Consider the following 23,331-nt stretch of genomic DNA (forward strand, 5'->3'; position numbering starts at 1 on the left):
CCTGGGCTGGTTGCTTGTCAGTTTTTTGTTTTTTTTTTAAATGATGTAATACCTCCTAAAATCCAATGCACCTTGAAAGAGTGAAAGGAACACCAGATTGCAGTTTGAGCTGGGCCCTGGGGCTTGGATGTCTGGGAACATTTTGAGAACTGAGGCTGGCTCATCAAAATGCTTGGAGACTGCTTTAACTTTCCCCTGCTCTTCCGCCATATGCCGGCTGTAGATTGCTTTCCCCAACTCCTCTGGGCACTGTGAAGACCAACAAATGAATGTCCCAGCTTTTTTAATAACCTTATGTCTAAGGGATTTGATACTTTCACAACAATGCTTTCCTTTGCATTCTTTCACACGTAATTTGAAAACGGAGATCGTCCCTCTTTTAATTCTAAAAAGTGAAAGCTGTTCCCCTCCACCTTTTTCTTTCTTCTTCTTCTTTTTCTTCTACTTCTTTTAAAAATACACCATGTACTTAGGCGGTGTTAATCTTAGTAATATTGCATAGCTTTGAGCACACAGTTCAGGTCACCTGAAATCCTCCCCAGTCCCGTTCTTTGTTCTGAGTTTCAGATCCCCTGTGTCTGATGTATTATTCACTGTGATTCTCACAGAACAGGATGCATTATTTACAAGGCGGTAGGATTTCTGAAATTCTACAAGCTTTCTTATAAGTTTGTAAATAGCATGCTGGGCTAGACTGGATTGCTAAGTACAGCTCTCCCCAATATCATGATTTATGGACTTCTTGAGTCTCTGGATGATATTTTGTTTCCAATCCTTGCATATTCTGGCAAGAGAAATTCTGATGCTTTGTATATTAATATATCAATTGTAGTCCTCTGTAATATCCAGAATTTATAGAATGAATGGTCGTCAGCTATTGGCATCAGAAACTAAAGCAAGGACTACTGTGTTTCCCTGAAAATAAGACAGGGTCTTGTATGTATTTTTCCTCAAGAAGACGCCCTAGGGCTTATTTGCAGGGGATGTGTCATTTTCCCCTCAAAGCCTCAGCTTGCAGCATGCACAGGATGGCCGGGACCTGACAGGGGGAGCCGACCTTGTTGGTGGGGCTGCCCACACCTTTCTGGTCACCTCTGGGATAGTAGCTGTCACGACGGGGCAGATGAGAAGGGCTGCTCATCTTCTTGACAGCTCCGCGACGACACGCATGGGTTGTGCAGATGCTGCGCAGCCACGCCCGTCACTAGGGCTGATTTTCGGGGTGGGGCTTCTATTGCGCACGTGCTTAGACATCCTGCTAGGCCTTATTTAATGGGTAGGGCTTATTTTCGGGGAAACACGGTATGTGTGGGGCCCAGAGTTTGTGGAGGTGAATGCTGTCTCCAAAAAGCACGTAAGAGTTTATATTATCATGGGAGGGCAGTAGGGTGATGAATCCTAAAGTGAGTTTCTGGGCACTTTTGTTTTTATTACCTTGTGAAAAAAAATTTGTTCTAGAACATTCTTTGTAAAGACTTACGTTCTTTGTCCCTGGACTATGATGTGGTTATGACTGAGATACCGGTGCCCGTGTGAATTTCAGCGATAATTTAGCTTTCTACGCTACTGGTGTGCTGGCAAATGTTTAACACCCTGCTCTTGTTGGGAGCGGGGAGGGGTGGTAGCTATGATTTGTAGCATTTTCCCATTACTGTGGTGTAAATATTACCATGTGGCTGATTTCAAGCTGTCAATCTGATGTCATTCAGTGCAGTGCTGGGAAGAGGTGGGTAACAACTGGCTCATTCAAGCCAGCGCTAGCCCCCCACTGTGAGCTCTCCTTGTCATTCACAGTCCACATTGCTTAGTTTTCAGACGTGCATGTCTTAGCTCTTCCATAACACTCTGACAACCAGAGAATGCATGCCTGATACTTTCTGTCTCCTTACACTTCATCCACTGCAACGTCTCTTACACATTTTAGCGTTTCAAATGAAAAGTTGTTACTGAAGAGTAATATGCATACGGAGAAGTATACAAGTGATCAGTGGATTATCAGTGAGTTCTCAGAGTCATGGCGGAGCCAGATCAAGGAACAGAATATTACCAGCTTCCCAGAAGCTCCTTTGTACCTCCTTCCTGTCATTTACCTTCTGCTGTCCTGAGTGCTACTGCCGTAGGTTAGTTTCACCTGCATTGGAAGCTGCCTATAAATGGATTTATGCAGTATGCGTATTCTTTTATGTCTCTCCTGTTCTGCATCATGTTGATGGGATTCATGTATTCCCTTGCAGGTAGCTGTACGTCAGTCTCACTGCTGTGTTTATTACACATTCTATTGTGAATGGACATTTAAATGGTTCTAGTTTGGGGCTATTAGGAATAGGGCTGCTATGTTCTTCCTGGTATATGTCTTTGGTGAATAACAGTGCATACTTCTGTTTGGTGTGCACATGGAGGAGCCGAACTTGTAGGCAATATGACATACATGCATCATAATGCTTAAGATCTTAAAGACATCCTGGTTTTGGAGACAAGCACGGAGAGAGAAATGGGACCACAGTCAGGCTGGGGTGGGGGGAGAATACCTTTATGGGACAGTGGAAATACTTGCTTTTTTTTTTTTTAGAGATAGGGTCTCACTATCTGGCCCAGGCTGGACTCGAACTCTTGGGCTCAAGCAATCCTCCTGTGTCAGCCTCCAGAGTAGCTGGGTTACAGCTATGAGCCAACATGCCCAGCTGTCCAGCTGCAAACTTGAGAAAGAAAAGTCACTAGGGAGGCAGAACATGGGTACGGATAACAACGATTGGTGGTTGTCCATATCCAGAAATCCAAAATGGTGAGTGGAAGCTGGTATGTAGCATGTTTGGGGAGTCTAGGAAGCACCAACATTTAGATATTTAGGCAGATCAGAACCAGGGAAGATATTTGTTAATGGAAATAAACATTTATTGAATACCTATCACACATCAACCACTATATAGGTGTGGTGATACTATAATGATTAAAACATAGTTGTGGGGCGGGCCTGGTGGCTCACGCCTGTCATCCTAGCACTCTGGGAGGCCGAGGTGGGTGGATCGCTCAAGGTCAGGAGTTCGAAACCAGCCTGAGCAAGAGCGAGACCCCATCTCTACTAAAAATAGAAAGAAATTAACTGGACAACTAAAAATATATAGAAAAAATTATCCGGGCGCGGTGGCACATGCCTGTAGTCTCAGCTACTTGGGAGGCTGAGGCAGGAGGATCGCTTGAGTCCAGGAGTTGGAGGTTGCTGTGAGCTAGGCTGACGCCATGGCACTCACTCTAGCCTGGGCAACACAGCGAGACTCTGTCTCAGAAAAAATAAAAAATAGTTGTGCTTTTAAGAAGCTTGTACTCTAGTTACAGAGAGAGACAGGCAGCCAGCCTACCACTGGTCACACAGGTGTAGGGACGCTGACACACACTTCACAGGTGCACTGGGAGGACGGGGGGAAGGGTGTGTCATAATCTGTCCAAGGCTGGGGATGGGGAGAGTGGGCAGGAGAAGGGTTGGGAGGAAAGAGCATGGAGTCAGACTTCCTGGAGGTGACTGTGCCTGAGGTCTCAGACCTAATGAATCTACAGGGCGAGGAAGAGGAGGGCTTCCAGGCTGCAGAAATACCCTGTGCAATGGCCAAGGTGGAGATGGTGACGAAGGGGAATGGGAAACGACATGCAGTGTGCTTGGAGCAATCCTAGATTGGGTAGAAGTGGAGGGTGATTAACAATGAGACTGGGCCGGGTGCGGTGGCTCACGCCTGTCATCCTAGCTCTCTGGGAGGCTGAGGTGGGCGGATAGCTCAAGGTCAGGAGTTTGAAACCAGCCTGAGCAAGAGCGAGACCCCGTCTCTACTATAAATAGAAATAAATTAATTGGCCAACTAATATATATATAGAAATAATTAGCCGGGCGTGGTGGCGCATGCCTGTAGTCCCAGCTACTCGGGAGGCTGAGGCAGGAGGATCGCTTGAGCCGAGGAGTTGGAGGTTGCTGTGAGCTAGGCTGACGCCACGGCACTCACTCTAGCCTGGGCAACAAAGCGAGACCCTGTCTCAAAAAAAAAAAAAAAAATGAGACTGGAAGGCAAAGAAGAGCCAGACTATGTGGTGCCTTTCATTCCTGTTAAGACTTTTGCACTCTATTTTGAAAACAATGGTGAGTTGTTGAAATTTTTAAGGAAATTTGTGCATTTTCCAGCTCCTGGTGGATGGAGCAGGGGGAGCACCTGGCGTAATCAAGCAGGCCTGTTCTCTTCAAGGTGGTTGACTTTAGAAATTCGGTTGCAGCCCTCTTAGGAGAACTGAGACCTGTGATCAGAGTATTGCTGTAATTGTGTACTAATGCAAACAGGCTCTACCAGGGAGAGGGGGCCTCTGATTTATAGTGTTTGCCAATTCCTTTTTCTTTCTTTCTTTCTTTCTCTCTCTCTCTCTCTCTCTCTCTCTTCCCTTCCTTCCTCTTTTGACAGTCTCACTCTGTCACCCAGGCTAGAGTGAGTGCTGTGGTGTCAGCCTAGCTCACAGCAACCTCCAACTCCTGGGCTCAAGCGATCCTCCTGCCTCAGCCTCCCGAGTAGCTGGGACTACAGGCATGCGCCACCATGCCTGGCTAACTTTTTCTATATTTATTAGTTGGCCAATTAATTTCTTTCTATTTTTAGTAGAGACAGGGTCTCGCTCTTGCTTAGGCTGGTTTTGAACTTTTGACCTTGAGCAATCCTCCCACCTCGGCCTCCCAGAGTGCTGGGATCACAGGCGTGTGTTACCATGACCGGCTTGTTTGCCAATTTCCATAACAGTGTTTACCATTTTTCATGGTATAAAGATTTCTAATCAACTTGTAAAATTCTTGAAACGTTGACAATTGACTCCTGCAAGCCCATTTGAGCCTGCTTCCCCACCACTGGCAATGTGCCACCGTGTTTCTGGGTGACACGGCTCCCCGACATTGCACTGGAGGCCCTTAACCGGTAGCTCCCAAACTTTGCCATGCGTCGACACCGCCAACAGGGCTCATGAAAGCACAGATCGCTGGGGCTCACGCCCAGAGATTCGGATTCAGATTCTTTCCCACGTTTTCAATAAGGGAACTGATAAAAGAGGGGGGCTTCTCTTGTTAAAGTGGGAGGGGGGACCTAGGGCTGGGGTGGGGCCTGAGAGTTTCCTTTCCAGCAAGTTCCCAGGAGATGAGATGATGCTGGTCTGGGGGACCCTGCTTTGAGGACCACTGCCTTTGACCCTTTGCACTCGGATGTCGAGTGTGGGTGGTGTCGAGTGTGGGTGGTGTCGAGTGTGGGTGGTGTCGAGGGGGGGTGGTGTCGAGTGTGGGTGGTGTCGAGTGGGGGTGGTGTCGAGGGGGGGTGGTGTCGAGGGGGGGTGGTGTCGAGGGGGGGTGGTGTCGAGGGGGGGTGGTGTCGAGGGGGGGTGGTGTCGAGTGTGGGTGGTGTCGAGGGGGGTGTCGAGGGGGGGTGGTGTCGAGTGTGGGTGGTGTCGAGTGTGGGTGGTGTCGAGTGGGGGTGGTGTCGAGTGGGGGTGGTGTCGAGGGGGGGTGGTGTCGAGTGGGGGTGGTGTCGAGTGGGGGTGGTGTCGAGGGGGGGTGGTGTCGAGTGTGGGTGGTGTCGAGGGTGGGTGGTGTCGAGGGGGGGTGGTGTCGAGGGGGGGTGGTGTCGAGGGGGGGTGGTGTCGAGGGGGGGTGGTGTCGAGGGGGGGTGGTGTCGAGGGGGGGTGGTGTCGAGGGGGGGTGGTGTGGAGGGGGGGTGGTGTGGAGGGGGGGTGGTGTCGAGGGGGGGTGGTGTCGAGGGGGGGTGGTGTCGAGGGGGGGTGGTGTCGAGGGGGGGTGGTGTCGAGGGGGGGTGGTGTCGAGGGGGGGTGGTGTCGAGGGGGGTGTCGAGGGGGGGTGGTGTCGAGTGAGGGGGATGTCGAGGGGGGAGATGTCAAGTGTGGGTGGTGTCGAGGGGGGATGATGGGGGGGATGTCGAGGAGGGGGATGTCGAGGAGGAGGATGATGGGGGGGATGTCGAGGAGGGGGATGTCGAGGAGGGGGATGTCGAGGGGGGATGTCGAGGAGGGGGATGTCGAGGAGGGGGATGTCGAGGGGGGATGTCGAGTGGGGGTCATGTCGAGGGGGGTATGTGGAGGGGGGTATGTGGAGGGGGGGATGTCGAGGGAGGGGATGTCGAGGGGATAATGAGGAAAACGCAAGCGAGTGCGAAGGGTTGAATCAGTCCTCACGCCTACCGCTAGACGATATGAATTCCCGACTATTATGAAGGTGCTGAGCCTCTAGATAATTTCTCCTCTTGTGTAGAGAAAAAGAGAACGAGGCAGAGATTCAGGTCAGTCATGAGAGAGGAGACGTTAAAGGATGAGCCATTCACCTGTTTAAAGAACAGTTGGGTTGTTTGTTTCTAATTTCTTTTTCTTTGTGTATTTCTAAATGAATTCTTATATATTTTTCAAAATAGTACCATTAGAAGTTCTGTGCAGTTTGGGATGAGGGTGGATTGTGCAAAGCTTCAGACAGTGAGCTCACCCAAAAGCTAGCGGATGGATTACACATTCTCGGCATTCCGCCCTTTTCTTCTGGTGTCAATATTCCAGTAAGGCAATCTGCCTTGTGGTCGCCTGGTAGAGAGAACATTCTTTTCTAATGCACCTGTTTACTGAAGGGATGATAGTTCTTGGAGTTCTAGCTTTAAGGGTTAGTCCAGCGTAAAACTGTGGGTGTTCCTCAGCATGGTCTCTTGAGATCAGCAAGAACATGGAAACCAGTGGTCGGTTTCAGTAGATTTAATAATTGTCCTTATGTGGTTCAAAGCTGTATTCAGTGTTCTGCCTACATTCACTTAGGTTTTAACCTCAGTGTTCTTTATTTTTTTGCTTGATCATCTCTGCATAAGACGATTTTTAAAGTATTTATCCGAATTTTGGTTATTTTTAGTGAGAGGGTCATTTCGTTTATCCAAGTTCCTAGAAGTGGAACTTTCTTTCCACTATGCTGCGATTCAATTAGATCTCAATTAGGTAAATCGAATACATGTAGCATAATAGGAAAGGCTGGGAGACCAACATTATAGTTTAGCTTATTTACAGCTTTGGTAGTTGGGGCATGAAGAAGCTACGCCCTCTTTCTGGACCTCAGTTTCTTTATTTGTAACAGGACAGGGTTGGCTTGAATCACTTCTGAGACTTTGAGATTCTTTGATGATTGCCTTGTTCTGGAGGCAATTATCGAAGTTTCTTCCAACCTAATTTCTGTTATGATGATGACCTTTTAAACAGTCCATGTTCAAGGTGCTTCATCATCCTGGCTAGAGTAATCAGAGGGATGTTGAAGAGGGCGTTGTTGAATTTTTTCCAGGTGGAGTTCTGATTGTTAAGAGTAAAATGATTTGGTGTAACTTGCTGGAATTATTCAGGCAGGAGAGAGTCTAATCATCTCAAGGGCTTTGTTAGTAGTGTATCTAAGAGTAATAGCCCCGGCATTGCAAGTGCAATTCACCACATGTAGATTCAGAAGGCCAACAAGAGTCATGGGTGTATTCATCGGCTCTGGTATATGTGTTTATATGTTTTTTGGCATCTGTGAGTAATACAGGATACTGCCATTTTCCCAAAGTGAATTTTTTTGCCTACCTGTCTCAGAGAACAATACACTTGTTTAAAAAGCAATAATTGTCCACTCACATAGCAAACAACGTCTGCGCTGAAATGGTACAGGGCATCGTATGATTCTGCATCCTGCATCAGAAGACCCTAAGAGATGATCCAGTCAAGTGCTGACATTAAGTTTTATAGCTGCAGACAATTTTGTTTTCTTCCTAGAAAAAAAAGGTGAAATCCCAATAGATAAAACATATTAAATTAACATTTGAATAGCATAAACATACCTAAGTTTTATAACATTTGTTTGGTATAATGCAGAAGGCAAAATCTTACCAACGAATAACTCAACTCCCCCTTCCCCAAACACATTCTTGGCCACTGAATCTCTGACTTCCAGAGAGGCTGAGATTCACAAAGATCACATCTGCTCCTTCCCTAATTATGTGAATTATTTTTGCAAATGTCTTGAGACGTCAAAAATTACTTTTTACCAACTGAACTCACTCCCCTTTTTTATTATTGAAAAAATCCTCCCAGACAGGAAGTGGGAGTTAGAGTTTTGTCTGGGAATTTACCTTATAAATGATCTGACCAGGAACGGAGGGAAACACTTTTGATTATGGGTGTAGTGAACCCTATAAGCAATGACTAGTGCAACTTGTAGTTATGTGCATAGGGAAATTATCCCATAAAAACATGACCGCGTAAACCAGTGAGCCTGCTTGTCTCCTCGGATCCTCTGGGATTTAAAATATCCCACTTGATTGAAGAAGAGGTTTAATGGATTTTTTTTTTCTTTCTCAACTGTCTCCTATACCTTGCCCTTTGCTCCAAAATGCCCGGGAAGCGTGGATTCTTCAAAGAGGAACAAAGTAGAGGGTTAAACTGGGTTCTGCCTCCGTAGTTATGTAAGGTGGACCTCCAGGGATTTGTCAAGCTTTGTATTGTCATGTTTAACTCTGTCAGCAATGTGGTGTGACACCTAGTGTCATAACCTTGTCAGAACTTCCATTTCAGAATCTAACCAGGATTTTAATGTTATAACTGTAGGGTTTAAGGCATCCAAGTTAAGACATAAGACAAAAGAAATAAGGCAGACTGAACCCCAAATGTTACTTTAGTACTGCTAAAGTCAAGTGGTGGAGAAAATGCTGTGTGCGAGTGGACTTTCTAATGTTCCACCCCAGAATAAGGCAGCCTGCCCTCCCTGGCTTAGGATGACTTCCCGTGTCTAGGAGAAGCCTGAGAGATGCAGAGAGGCTGAGAGGACCACAGTCAAGTGGGGCCCTGGGAGGGGCGTGGCTCTGGGAGGGCGTGGCTCTGGGAGGGGCGTGGCTCTGGGAAGGGCGTGGCTCTGGGAGGGGCGTGGCTCTGGGAGGGGCGTGGCTCTGGGTGAGGCAGTGCCTTGCAGCTGGGAGCTGACAGCAACCAACATTCCCAACAGCTAGAGGACGAGGGCAAGAAACTGCAGAGGGGACCTCAGTGAGCCCCATGGTGCTCACCACACATACCGTGTTTCCTGGAAAATAAGTCCTACCCATAATATAAGCCCTAGCAGGATTTCTAAGCACGTGCGCAATAGAAGCCCCACCCCGAAAATCAGCCCTAGTGCCGGGCGTGGCTGCGCAGCGTCTGCACAACCCGTGCGTGTCGTCGCGGAGCGGGAAAGAACACGAGCAGCCCTTCTCCGCCCCATCAGGGCAGCCACTATCCCAGAGGTGACCGGAAAGGTGCGGGCAGCCCCACCAACAAGGTCGGCTCCCCCGTCAGGTCCCGGCCGTCCTGTGCGTGCTGCAAGCTGAGGCTTTGAGGGGAAAATGACACATCCCCTGCAAATAAGCCCTAGGGTGTCTTCTTGAAGAAAAATAAATATAAGACCCTGTCTGATTTTGGAGGAGACACGATAATTGCCTTTTCCAAATACATCAGGCTGCTGTGCAGCTAAGAACAAGTGTGTAGACTGAAATCAAGATTTTTTAGACTCTCATGGTATTTCCACTCTGGTGGCTCAAAGTCGTATTTTGCCCAGTAAGCATCTCTAATCATGTTTGATGCCTACTGTGTTGTGTCCTTAAATCATTAAAAACAAATGGTTATTGCAGACACCTGTCTTTTGATTCTCTCTCAGCGGTGGCAGATAAGGATGAATAGGTTGCACGTATGGATTCAGGTCCTAACAGGTAACACTTAAACAACAGTTGCTGAGTGCCGGGAAGTCCTCTGCAAAAATTAACTCATTTATTCCCCCAAGAACACCACAAGGTAGGTATTATTTCATTTGTACAGATGAGGAAACGGAGGCACACATATTTAACTACTTTGCTTAAGATGACAAAGCAAGGAAGTGGTAGGACCAGAATCTGGACTCAAAGAGTTCTGGCTCAAGCATCCATTTTCTCAATCATTTGAGGACAAAGAAATCTGTCTCTCTCTCTGATTTATTGTGTACTTTGGGTGAGAAGGGAAACTTCGCCTTTGCCCTGGAGGGTTCACTGAAAGATCAACTCAAAATAAGGCCGATTAATAAGAGAAAGAGATTCATAGAGAATCGCAGATGGGTGATTGCCCAATGTTCCAATGGGGCCCAGAAGTTTATATACCCTCATTGTAGAGGGGAGGAAGAGGTGAGGAATATAGATCATGCTCTTGGGTGTCAATAAATGGTTACTAGGGTGGATAAGTAGATACTGTGTTTCCTCCCAAATAAGACAGGGTCTTATATTTATTTTTCCTCAAGGAGACACCCTAAGGCTTATTTTCTGGGGATGTGTTATTTTTTTTAAGTACAGTACAACAATCTCCATTTATTCAAATACAGTTAAGTCGTCATCTTCTGGAACATCATCCTCACTCTCCAAACCCCAAATCCCATCCTGAATGTCTTGCGACTCTATTTCCTTTAGAGCCATCGGCCCCGATCTCCCCTGTGGAGCACTAGAGCTGTCACGGGGCGGATGAGAAGGGCTGCTCGTGTTCTTTCCTGCTCCACGACGACACGCACGGGTTGTGCAGACGCTGTGCAGCCACGCCCGGCACTAGGGCTGATTTTCGGGGTAGGGCTTCTACTGTGCACATGCTCAGACATCCTGCTAGGGCTTGTTTTATGGGCAGGGCTTATTTTTGGGGAAACACGGTAGTTGGGAGAATGAATGGATGGGATGAAACAGATGGACTCAAATGATTCTGTTTAGAAATTAAATTAATCTGTAAGACAGGCATTATCTTTAAAATGGGTTTGGGCCAGGCGTGGTTGCATTCCTGATTTTCTTCCCTGCAATATATTGAGACAACAGGGAGGGAAAGGGAAGTTCCTTTTGATGGCTCTGGTTTTTTATGAAGAAGGAGGGAAACTCCCTTCCAATGCCTGTTGATTTCTAAGGGCCTTTAATTCAAAATACTCTTCATAGCAAGGAGTCATTTTGGGGTGAAATTCCTCGAGCTCCTTCGGTACTTACTCTGCACCAGGCACTGTGTTCTGTGTTCAAAGTGTTTTGCTTGCCTTATTTTTCCTACTGTGATCCTTTGCGGCAGTTTCACATATTATCCCTATTTTATTTTATTTTTTATATTTCTTTATTATTTCGGGTTTTTTTTTAGATTTTTTTAAAATTTTATTTCGGCATATCCCCATTTTAGAGATGAAGAAACTGAGGCCCAGCAGGTTCTCACCGCAGTCCACACAGGTAGAAAGTGGTAGAACTAGGATGTAAGTCCAGACCTATCTTACTTCACAGTCTACATTTTTAGCTAGTATGTCCAGGGTGTTCTAGTTTGTATCTTTCGATACGAGTGACGGGAAACCTCACGGCGACACTTCCAAGTTCGTGTAAGGCAAAATGAAGTGGGATTTTGTTTATGTCGTGGGTCGGGGCCCTGACAAGGGTGTTCTTGTTTTCATAGATCTCAACCACAGTGACTTTCTATAGGAAGAAAAAATTCACAAGAAGGAAATGAGTGTTTATTAAACATTTGATATGTACCTGATATCTTCATGCACAATATCTTACCTGCAGTGATAAATAATAGACACTAATTCTGACAATATGAAAATATTAAATAAATGTTCCCCAGCAGATGTGGCTTATTACTGGGATGCCAAAAGTTCCCTTCTTCAGTAGGGGCAGGGGAGGGAAACAGCATATTATTCTTCACCGAGGAATGGCGGTTTATTCTGGGATTTTGCTAACAGGGCCACAGGAGGATTGAATGTTGATTCCTAGACTGAAATCTTTATAAAACTAGAACCTGAAACCACCGAGCTATTCACTGGTTTTGAAAAAAGAATCTAAGGATCAAAACAAGTGCCTCTTGAGATCCTGGTCAGGCACCCTATAAATATTTTAATTTTGTTCAGAACTTCAGAACATCAGATTTGAGTATAGGATGAAAAAAAAAACAAAAAAAAAAACAACCCCAAAAACTTGTTCTGTTATGGCCTTCCCTTAAAAAAAAAAAAAAGATGAAGGTAGAGTGCTTCTCCTGGTTTGTGAGATCATCTGAGAACCTGCTTGGATTCCTTTGCCTGGTGTTCTGGACCGGAGTGACCGGTTAGGTTATTTACATGCATGCAAAAAGGGGAGCTAAAGGAAGGTTTGTTGATTGGGCCTGGCAGGGTTCAGTTCAGGGAGAGACTTGTGTGCTGACATCAAAAAGCAGTGATTTCAGGTTTATGACAGTTATCAAATATAATGATGTGGAATGAGACCGAGTTGTGCCATAATAGCAATAAAAGTCAACCTGGAAGGGAGAGGTGCTTCCATGTGTTTTGCTGCAGCTCGGGGAGCTTGATTGTGGGCACTCGAGGCTGGTGATCTGACGGTGAGATATGACATTTTGTGATTCCTCGTAAGTGAAAGATAGGGCTTCCTGGGCCGCTGTGCTCACAAGACCATAGCTGTTTCCTGGTGGGCGTTCAGCTGTCACTTGTATAATCGACTCTGATGGTTGCCGTGGGAGTTCAACAAGACGGAGGTGAGAAAGGCTTGGGCAGGCTGGAGTGAACCTGCTGTATCCATTGTGCAACCCAGGCCACTATTGTACTCCATTTTTGTCCACCCAGAGAGCTTTTCTTACTTGGATTTTTAAAGAACGATCCCCTGTATTTCTTACAGGGTCTTTTGTACAGTATTGTCCCAAGACATGATTTGCCTACCCCAAGCAAACAGAAACAAACCCATCGTCAGATGAGTTTGAAACACATCCTACAGATTGAGCATCCTGAGTCTGGACATCGGGAAGTGCTCCAGGACCCGAAACTTGTTGAGCACCGAAATGACACTCAAAGGAAACGCTCTTGGAGTCTTTCAGAGTTCACATTTTGGCATTTGAGGTGCTCCAAGCATAATGCAGATATCCCAGAGTCTGAAAAAATGCAAAATCTGAAACACTTCTGATCCCAAGCATTTTGAATCAGGGATATTAAACCTGTGATGTGACATGGCTGTGGTCGGAGGGTTTGCGTCCCCCCCAAAATTCATCTGTTGACATTTTAACCACCAAGGTGATACATTGGGAGGTGGGGGCGTTTGGGGGGAGATTAGGGAATGAGGGTGGAGCCCTCGTGAATGGGTTAGTGGCCTCGTTAAGAGAGGTTCCAGTGAGACCCTCTGCCCACCCTACCATGTGAGGGCACAACAAGACGTCCCCAACTACGGACCAGGTAGCCGTTCTCACCAGACACCGAATCTGCTGGCTCCTTGACCTTGGACTTCCCAGTCTCTAGAGCTGTAAGAAGCAAGTTTCTGCCGTTTATAAGCCACCCGGTTTATGGCATTTTCTTACAGCAGCCCAAACGGATGAAGATAGATGATGTCCGTTTTTAAGGTCAGCCCTGCACGTAACGTATTAGAGACCTCAGTTCTGTACTGTGTACACCTGCTGCCTCTGTTTAACCAGAAACTTCAAACACTTATTTGGCCATGGAGAATTTTTACCTGTTACCATCCTGTGGGGCTAGTCTTCTTTAGGTATACCTTTTTTTCCTAATAACATTTAGAAAACTGACAGTGCTGAAGTAGAGGAGATTTCTGCGTACAGGTAGGGATATGGACGTTGTTAAGCTTTCCCTGGGTTTTGAAATCTGACTCCTTTTTGTCACAGCTGGGAGGATGCTACCCCATGCTTAAATGTGGCCGCTAGTCTTGGGGAAGCCTTGCCTACTCTCTGAGATCTCAGAGGCTCTCTGAGCTGGAAGCGGTGTTCCCAAGGCAAGGTGCAGACACTTGCTTATATGCATTTTTTTTAAGTCTCTTTTACGTTTAGGAAAGGAGAGCTGCATGGCCAAAGGGGAGAGTGAGCTGAAGAAGGGACCGTTTGTGCTACCCGTAGGCATAGACAAAGGAGTGCCAGGGGCACGTGAAAGACTAAGATTTTGGAATATCTTTGTTGTGGTTTTGCTGGTGTGATGGTCGATTTGGGATGTCAACTGGACTGGACTAAGGGATGCCCAGATAGCTGGGAGAGGGTATTTATTCTCAGTAGATATGTAGCCTGTGCCTCTTCTGCTGGAAGGGAAAACCAGGTGGGTTTGCTTTTGACCGGATCATTTGGGCTGCCCCAGGTATGTGTGTGTGAGAGCGTATTTCAGGAGAAGACCGGGTGGGAGTTGGTGTAATGAATGGGCAGGGTCCACCCTCAGTGTGGGAGGACAGCATCCCATTGGCTGGGCCCCCAGATGGAACAAAAAGCCCAAGGAAGTTGGAATTCTTGCTCTGTCTTGCTCAGAACGGGGATGCCCTTATCCTCCTGCCCTTGGATGTCAGACCCCTCCCTGGTTCTCCTCTGGGGCTCAAACAGGCAGGCTTGGACTGAGAATCAGTGTCCCTGGTTCTGATGCTCTTGGACTTTGGACTGATTCATGCCATTGGCTTTTCTGGTTTTCTAGTTTGTAAGCAGTTTATCATGGGACTTCTTAGCCTCTGCAGTCCGGTGAGCCAATTACCTCAATAAATCCTTTTTCATATACCTGTTGGTTCTGTCCCTCTGGAGAACCCTGGCTGAAACAGTTGGTCAAGGATCCCTGAAGTTCTGCAGCAATTTAAGAAAACAGAGACCCCCCCTTTCCCCACCAGACTGGCTGTAACTTGGGAGACCTTATTGTCATCTTATAGACCAACAGCCTATGGCCTCATTCACAGTATGATATCTTAAGCCTATCTCAAGGGTTAATGCATGCTCTTGGCCAAGTGTCACATAGTTCTCAAGAGAGTCTTCATTCTAGAATTTTATTGCACAATCTTATCCTGGTGTGGGGCCCCTAGTTGCACACCATGTGTATTAATCTGGAGGTTTTAATTTCTAGCAACCAAGGTCCAACTCAAACTTCCTGAAGCCCAAAAGAAGAATTTAGGGGATTGGATACAGAAAAGTTCAGGGTGATTATTATTATTAATCCAAATAGGAACCATTACAATCAGTACGTTTTTGCCAATGAGAAATAAATTCATTTATTCCTATAGCATAAAAATTCATGCTTCAGGATTTCATGAACTCCTGGAAAGCATTGGTTGTTGGAAGCATTTTCCCTGCAAAAAGTTACTGAGATGCTTGAAGAAGTGGTAGTCGGTTGGCGAGAGGTCAGGTGAATATGGCGGATGAGGCAAAACGTTGTAGCCCAATTTGTTCAACATTTGAAGTCTTGGTTGTGCGAAGTGTGGTTGGGCGTTGTCGTGGAGAAGAGTGGGGCTCTTTCAGTCGACCAATGCCAGCTGTAGGTGTTGAGTTTTCCATGCATCTTACTGATTTACTGAGCAGTCTTCTCAGATGTAATGGTTTCACTGGGATTCAGAAAGCTGTAGTGGATCCGACCAACAGCAGACCACCCAACAGTGACCATGACCTATTTTTGGTGCATGTTTGGCTTTGGGACGTGTTTGGGACTTGAAAGTGATGATTTTTTTTTTTTTTTTGGTCAGCTCATGAGGCACCCACTTATTGAGCTCTTTCACCTTTCCAATTTGCTTCAAATGTCAAATGACTGTGGAGTAGTCTACGTCGAGCTCTTCAGCAACTTCTCCTGTAGTTGTGAGAGCATCAGCTTCGATGATGGCTCTCAACTGGTTGTTGTCAACGTGCAATGGACAGTCACTGTGCTCTTCATCTTCAAGGCTCTCGTCTCCTTTGCAAAAAGTTCTTGAACCACCACTCCATTGTGCGTTCCTTAGCAGTTCCTGGGCCAAATGTGTGGTTGATGTTGTGAGTTGTCTCCACTGCTTTACGACTCATTTTGAACATGAATAAGAAAAATTGCTGGAATTTGCTTTTTGCCTAACATCATTTCCATGGTATAAAATAAATATAAAAAAACCCAGCAAATAATAAGGCATTAGCAAAAAAACATAAAGCGAGCCATGTGCATTAAAGTGATATCTAACATAGCCGCATTTATTTAGGAATGTATTCCAATATCAAATGGCAAATTTCAACAATGCTAGAACTGCAAGTTACTTTTACATCAACCTAATAGCTCTTTAAAAAAAAAAGAAAAAGAAGAAACACATTTTTTAAAATGCCTCTTGGAATCAATGATCCATGGAGATCATTTTGGGGAAACAGTGAAGGGAGCTTATGATAAAGGAATGACATGGTGATATCTGGGGTTTTGGAATGATCATTCTGATGGTCAATATGGAAAAGATGGGTTAGAGGTGGGGGATGAGGGTGGGGAGACCAATAAAAAGGATTTGGTGGTCATGTTAAGGTAAGGAGAGTTATCAAATCCCCTTAAACCAGATGTTTAAGAGAGAGACAATGAATCATTCAGTACTTGATTGAATATGAAGAGATAGCAGGCTGTGAACTCAAATACATTTAAATCACTTATTAAACATAGAGTATAACAGCAATGCTATTGAGTACATATTATGTGCAACGTAATGTTCTAAATGTTTATACTAAGTTAACTAACATAATCTTTGCGGAAACTCTATCGGGGAGGTGCTATCACTGTACAGATGATAAAACTGAGTTAACACACAGAGATGCAATCTATGTCCAGTTCACACAATGAGTAAGTGTAGGAACCAGTCTACACACTACAGTCTACACACTACAAGGGCCAAATTTGGTTCATCACCTGGTTTTATATGACTTGAGAACTAGAGATCTTTCTTTATTTTTAACATTTCTAAAGGGTTGGAGAAAAAAAATCTAAAAGAATAATATTTCCTGACATGTGAAAACTGCATGAAATTCGCATTTCCACGGATAAAGTTTTACTGGCCCATGGTCACATTTGTGTATATCCTTTGGCTGCTTTGGTGCTACAGCGAGAGAGTCTAGTCGTGTCAGACCTTACACAATGCCAAGCTGAAAATGTTGACTTTCAGGCCCTTTTTATAGTAAAAATGTGTAGCTTTCTGAATAGTTGGTGCAGCCAGGATTCAAACCTGAAATTTTCAAAGGCCCGATCAGGTTCTCTGAAGTCAGAGACCACCCAGGGCTGGAAATGCAGGTGTAAGCCCCAGGGTGCCTTCAAGGGGCTCCGATTGGGGGGAGATGGGAAGCCAAAGTGGACCCAGAGCGGGAGTTATTGGAGAAACATGGAGCAGTACGTTAGGATCTGACAAACAGCAACTAAGAGGGCCGGGGAGGGAACTGGGCAGGATGTGTCCAGGAAGTTTAATCACATATCGAAATGAGACACGAAGCTCATGAAAAGCTAAAGGGCTGTGATCGAGGATATCATAGCAAAATAAACCTTCCTTGCAGCCTGTTTCTGCCTCCCCACCTTCCTTGATCCTTGGCTTAAAGAGGGAGCCCAAGATTCAGAAAGAACACGCTGTGTGAAGAAGTGCTTGTCGTAAAGAAACCTCTGTGCTCGGAGGCTTAATATCATCTTTTTTGGGGAAAAACAGACTTCTTGTGTTAAAACAGAAACTGAAAGTGGTGTCTGGAGCTTCACCAGCTTCGGTTAATAGGAGCAAGCTGCTGCGGGACTGGGCAGTAAGACGGGTTCTCCTTCAGGGACGCTGCGAGTGGCTGCGCTGGAGAAGCACTCGTCGTCCCAGTATCTCGACCAGATCCAGTTTGCTTCCAGCTGGAAGGAGGCGGCAGTATGTGTGCACCTGCCCAGCGTGGTCTGGTGACAGCATATGTGGTCACTGTCCGTCACAGTCTCTCTCTCTGCTGTCCCCAGTGCTCCTAGAAGCTGCTCCCAATCAGTGGCAGATAACCACGTGGAAGCCGGTGCTCTCATTGCATTCACCGCGATGGGTGCCAGCAACCTTCGGGCAGCCTGGCTTGCCTCTTAGGGCAGAGTAATACTCGCTCATCTAAGAAATTAGGCTCAAAGCGGAAGGAGAAATGAGATGCAGCTGCCACGCAATGCTGACTCAAGAGTTTGTGCTCCCCGACGTGGGGAAATATCATTAGCGTTGTTTTCTGCACAGCCGGGTTTGCTTAAAAAGAGCATCCGAGAGCTGGGGATGGCTTTCTGCTGGTGGGTTTCCATCATGGGAATCAAACCTTTTATTCTCCTATCCAATAAATTATTTATTGCGCGCCTGCTTCTCCTTGCCACGCAACAGGGCCCCAAGGGTGTTCCAAACCCAGCGTGATCCCTGGCACGAGGAAGGAGTGTGTGGTTTCCTGGGGACAGAGATGCCAGCCCTGGGGTCAGTCAATCAGATGCGGAGCTTGATGGTGGCAAGTTCTACGCAGGGGAGGTTTGTGTGCTGTGAGAGCCAGCAACAGGGGAATTGGGTCTTGTCAAGGAAGAGGGTAGGGCGTGAGGAAGTGGGGACCTAGCTGAGATTTTTAAGGTGGGCAGGAGTTCCCTATGTGAAGAGGGGGGGAGCAAGAGAGTTTCCAGGCAGAAGGAACTGCATTTTGGCTTCCCTACTACTAAGCAGCTTCTCCCGGCTCAAGTCATATATGGCTAATTTAGATACGCCAACGTGGCTTCCCTTATTCCATAGGTCTACCTGTGCTCTATTATGTGCCAAATATCAATTCATGTGTGTTTTAATTGACTTATTTGGCTCCTTCCATCAACAGTCTTCATTGAGAGCCAGTCGCTGTATAAGAATACTGAGATGATGTTTTGGGTAGATGCCCAGTAGTGGGATTGCTCAAAAAGGACACCTGCACTCAAATGTTTACAGCAGCACAATTCACAGTTGCAAAGATGTGGAAACAACCCAAGTGCCCATCAATACATGGGTGGATTAATAAAATGGGGCACATGTATACCATGGGGTACTATTCAGCTATAAGAAACAACGGTGATAGAGCACCTCTTGTGTTTTCCGGGTTGGAGCTGGAACCCATTCCAGTAAGTGAAGTATCCCAGGAATGGACAAACAAACACCATGTGTACTCACCAGCAAATTGGTATTAACAGATCAACACCTAAGTGGACACACAGGAGTAACATTTATCGGGTGTCGGGCAGGTGGGAGGGGGGAGGGGGGATGGGTATATACAAACACAACGAGTGAGATGTGCAATGTTTGGGGGATGGACACCCTTGAAGCTCTGACTTGGGGGAGGGGGATCATGGGCAATATACGTAAACTTAACATCTGTACCCTCATAATATGCTGAAACAAACAAACAAATGAATACTGAGATGGAAACATACCATCATGGTCAGTGTCGCCAATGTACCCCTTTATTGGGTTCCTACTTGGGACACTGGCAGAGATCTGTGCGTGATTTCCAGATGTGCTTTCTATGAGGCAAGAAACTTCCTCTCTCTCAGACTTGGTTCCTAATCTGTTTAAAAACAAAAAGGCTAACGATGTTTGTTTAATCGGATCATCGTAAAGATTAAGTGGCATACTGTAATATGTAACAAATTCCTGAAACAAAGTAGCCACTTGATGAGGGCCTGTGGATTGAACTTGGCATTTGTCTCGAGCTAGTTCTGGGCTCTGGAGTTCAGCCTGGTCTTAGTTTATGCATTATTCATAAGACTCGTCTTCAACTCTCTGCCTACCAATTCTTCTCTCTTATTATATCCACAAAGAGATATATCACCTAATAACCTTCAGCAATTCCTTTTCTGGTAAAAACATTCATGCATTATTAAACAGTCATTCATTTATATATTTCTAAAAATTGCATAATGGTTGGTCCAGCTAGGTGCTGGGGGAAAAGCAAAAAAAAAAAAAAAAAAAAAAAGAAAAGAAAAAAAGTTTTTTCATATTGTTATAATCTATGAGTCTAAAAAAGGATTGATGGTTAGGGAACTCAAGAAAACTGCTAATTATTCTTTTACATTGACATCTGACAAAAGAATTGTATGTATAGTCCTGTCATCTTTCCACTTTGGATGTTATTTTAACTCACATTCTTCTTTTTTTTTTTTTGGAGACAGAGTCTTGGGCTAGAGTGCCATGGCGTCAGCCTAGCTCACAGCAACCTCAGACTCCTGGGCTCAAGCGATCCTCCTGCCTCAGCCTCCTGAGTAGCTGGGACTACAGGTGTATGCCACCACGCCTGGCTAATTTTTTCCATTTTTAGTAGATATTGGGTCTCCCTTTTGCTGAGGCTGGTCTCCAACTCCTGAGTTCAAGCGATCTTTCTGCCTCGGCCTCCCAGAGTGCCAGGATTACAGGCGTGAGCCACCACGCATGGCCTTAGCTCAAATTCTATCCAAATAATGTTCCTTCTTTTAGTGTTGACTGCCACATCAGCACTGCCCTGAGGACAGCTGTAATGCTTCATTTTATTAGGGAATATGTTTGTGTCAGTGACAGAACCATATATTTTGCTACTTGATGCCTCCCAAAACTGAAATAGAATTATCAGGACACACTGATCTGCACAGTGTCTCTCATCTCTTTATTGTGTCTCACAGAACTGAAGCAAACGAAAGGTACAGATGGGGCCAGCAATCTTGAGAGGGAAAGGAGCAGGGAACAGAGGGTGCAGAGGGAAGATTGCCGGAACTTGAAGGTCTCTCTGCTTGATGTCAGATTCCATAAGATGGAATCATGATCGTACCAGAAAGTGAACCAACGAACAGAAAGACTTCTATGGGGTCAACCATTTCTACCCCAACCCTACCCGGGGACCCCACCATTTCTGATCAGAAATTGGCAGTTGATGATTAGCAACTTATTAATTATTTTTTCTTAAATTTTTAGAGAATAGGGTCCTTAGACAATAGTCTGGGGTGGTGTCTTTGAACCCAAATAGCCAGGTATTTTTTTCCTTGTGTGTACCTTAACTTCCTATTCTCTGAGCCTTAAGTCCTTTGATTCTTAGGAGAATTGTGCTGCTGCTTTCTTTTTTTTCTTTTTTGACTTGTCTTTTATTTATTTATATTTCAAATTATAAGCCTGAATTGACAATATAACAAACACGTGGGCAGAGTTGGTCTTCAATAAATAGAACTTTCTTTCATATGTTTGATGATTTTTGTTTCTGTACCGGGTTAAAATTTGACATAAGGACACAATATTCTCTTTTATTATTAGAATCACTTAAAATCCAAAACCTTAAGCAAGAGAAATAAACACAGGGACCTTCCACTGCTCATATGTAATACTTTGTCTTTTTTCTGGTCCACTTAAAAGAGGGATCAAACTCTGAAGAGAACGCTGCCTGAATTTCTACTGTGTTCTTTCAAACCCCATTTTTGAACTGAACTTTTTCAAAATTTTTGGTGCACCCCAAAAGTAACACATCATGAGAAAAACTCTGAAGTTTGAGAAATGTGCTTCTCATTTCTATCCAAACAAGTAAACAAAAGCAAACAATCCTGGGTTTCCTCCTTTCGAATCATTGTTGAGAAGCAGTTTAGGCACAGGTGGGCTCGTCCATTCTGCCTGGGTGCCAGTCTGGGCTGCTGCTCTTAGTAGCTGTACAACAGTGTTTGAGTCACTGACTCTCTGTCCCATGTGTTCTTATCTTACAAACGGGGGAAATCATAGCACCTGCCTCATGGGATTGTTGTCAGAGTCAATGCATCAACATGAGAAAAATGCTTAGCACTTCATGGCACACAATCAATGCCAGATAAGTTAAACATAAAAAAAAAAAAAAGACCACCAGCTTTCTCCTGCCCAGGATAAAATAATTGCAATTGTACTCATAATCCTTTGTAAAATATCCTATAAAATTTTGAATTCTAGTAGGTATGACTTAGGACAAAGTAAATAAATATGCCCAAACAGCACTATTTATAGACTCTTCTTAAATGGAAAGTGTATTTATTTAATTGAAATCCACTTCAATACTTGAAGAAAGGATTGGAATGATGTATTTTTTTTTTTGCTCACACAGGCTTCATGGAGCATCATCTAGATTGGGGGCTCAAAGAAAAGCTGTGACTGACTCCCCCCAAGTCTGCATGTTCTGTAAGTAAACATGATTCTTTCATCCTGGAGCAACATTAACTTCCTATGGGTAGTAAATACATTGCTGCTTCAGTACGATCTGCTTCTCTGTCTCCCTCTCGCCAATTTGTTTGTGATTTAATGGCTTATTTAGGGGTGTGCTGTACAATCCACTTTTTCCCTAAACCTGTCTGTTGATTAAACAGGAATTTAATACAAGCGATCCCATTTAATATGGAAAGAAAGACTATGGATTACAAAAATATGCATACAAATACGAGAAATTCTGTAGTCCTTGTTTGCTCATGACATTTCTTTTTTTTTTAATGCTAAGAAGGTAATTTCTACGATCTCCATTTTTATCTTAGCGCATTCTCCTCTCTTGGTTGCTGAGGTAGTAAGGTTTCCCTCTTGCGCAGAGTCACCGATGCCTTGATTGACTTGATTTAAACCAGGAAGGCGGAGTCCTTGAGGGCAGACTGTGGTGAGCCCGGTCACAAGGCTTGGGATCAAGGAAGGGGGTACTATAAGCTGATGAGGATGCTCAGGTGCGAACACAGGCACAGGGCCCTAAAGACTGGGGTTCCCTTGTTCCTTAAGATAGGCAAGTCCCCTGTTTTGTCAAACTGAAATTTGGCAAGTGTGGATTTGACAAGGAACCCTGCATTAGTTCCAGATGGCAAGGATCTCTGAGGTTGTAAGGCTTGAAGTGGTGCTAGCCTGAAGGCGTGAACTCTGGCTTGATTTTATGTCCCTTGCTGTGGATTTCATTAATTCTTCCCTTGTCTTTCTCTCTAGTGCAATGATTCTCAATCAGGGGTGGCATTGCACCCCAGGGGATGTTTGGCAAAACCTGGACACATTTTGGTTGTCACAAGTACAGGAGATGAGGGGGTATTACCAGCATTTAGGGGTAGAAGCCAGGGAAGCTGCTGAACATGCCATGAAGTTGCAAGACAATGTCTAGTGTTAAATTAAGTTTAGCCTAAAACTCCGTCCTAACATATTTTGCATTCAGTCTAAAGCAGGGGTCCTCAAACTTTTTAAACAGGGGGCCAGTGCACTGTCCCTCAGACCGTTGGAGAGTGTGCACTGTGGGCCCTTTCACTCGGCTGCTAAGCAGGACAGGCAGCAGCGGCAAAAACACCCGGCGGGCCGGATAAATGTCCTCGGTGGGTGCCTTGTGGCCCTCGGGCCATAGTTTGAGGACGCCTGGAAAGGTTTCTCAGTAGCTAGTGGGCTGTGTGAACAGGCTGTCACTGACTCACCACCATCACTGACCGAGTTTTGGCCGATCACAGGCAGCCGAGCGTCCAGACAGTGTTGGAATAAGGCAAATGCCAAACTGTAACCAACCCAGCTGTTTCTGTCCCTCACGTCTTTTTCTGTACATCACCTTCCTCTTCATGTCCGTAAATAATCTGTGACCGCGTGGCAGTGCCAGGGTCCCCCTGGAGCTCTTCTGGTTTGGAGG

General features: G+C 45.4%; 1 long non-coding RNA gene across 1 annotated transcript in view; it reads left to right on the forward strand.

The window, feature by feature from the left end:
- The window catches only part of LOC142865012 (uncharacterized), a 451,780-nt gene that overhangs the window by 134,226 nt on the left and 294,223 nt on the right, over nt 1-23,331 (forward strand). The window contains exon 2 of the long non-coding RNA XR_012915302.1: nt 21,805-21,878. This is a non-coding gene — a long non-coding RNA (uncharacterized LOC142865012). The remainder of the gene's footprint in view (nt 1-21,804; nt 21,879-23,331) is intronic.

Source organism: Microcebus murinus, chromosome 28 (assembly GCF_040939455.1).
Source record: "Microcebus murinus isolate Inina chromosome 28, M.murinus_Inina_mat1.0, whole genome shotgun sequence".
NCBI classification, from domain to species: Eukaryota; Metazoa; Chordata; class Mammalia; order Primates; family Cheirogaleidae; genus Microcebus; species Microcebus murinus.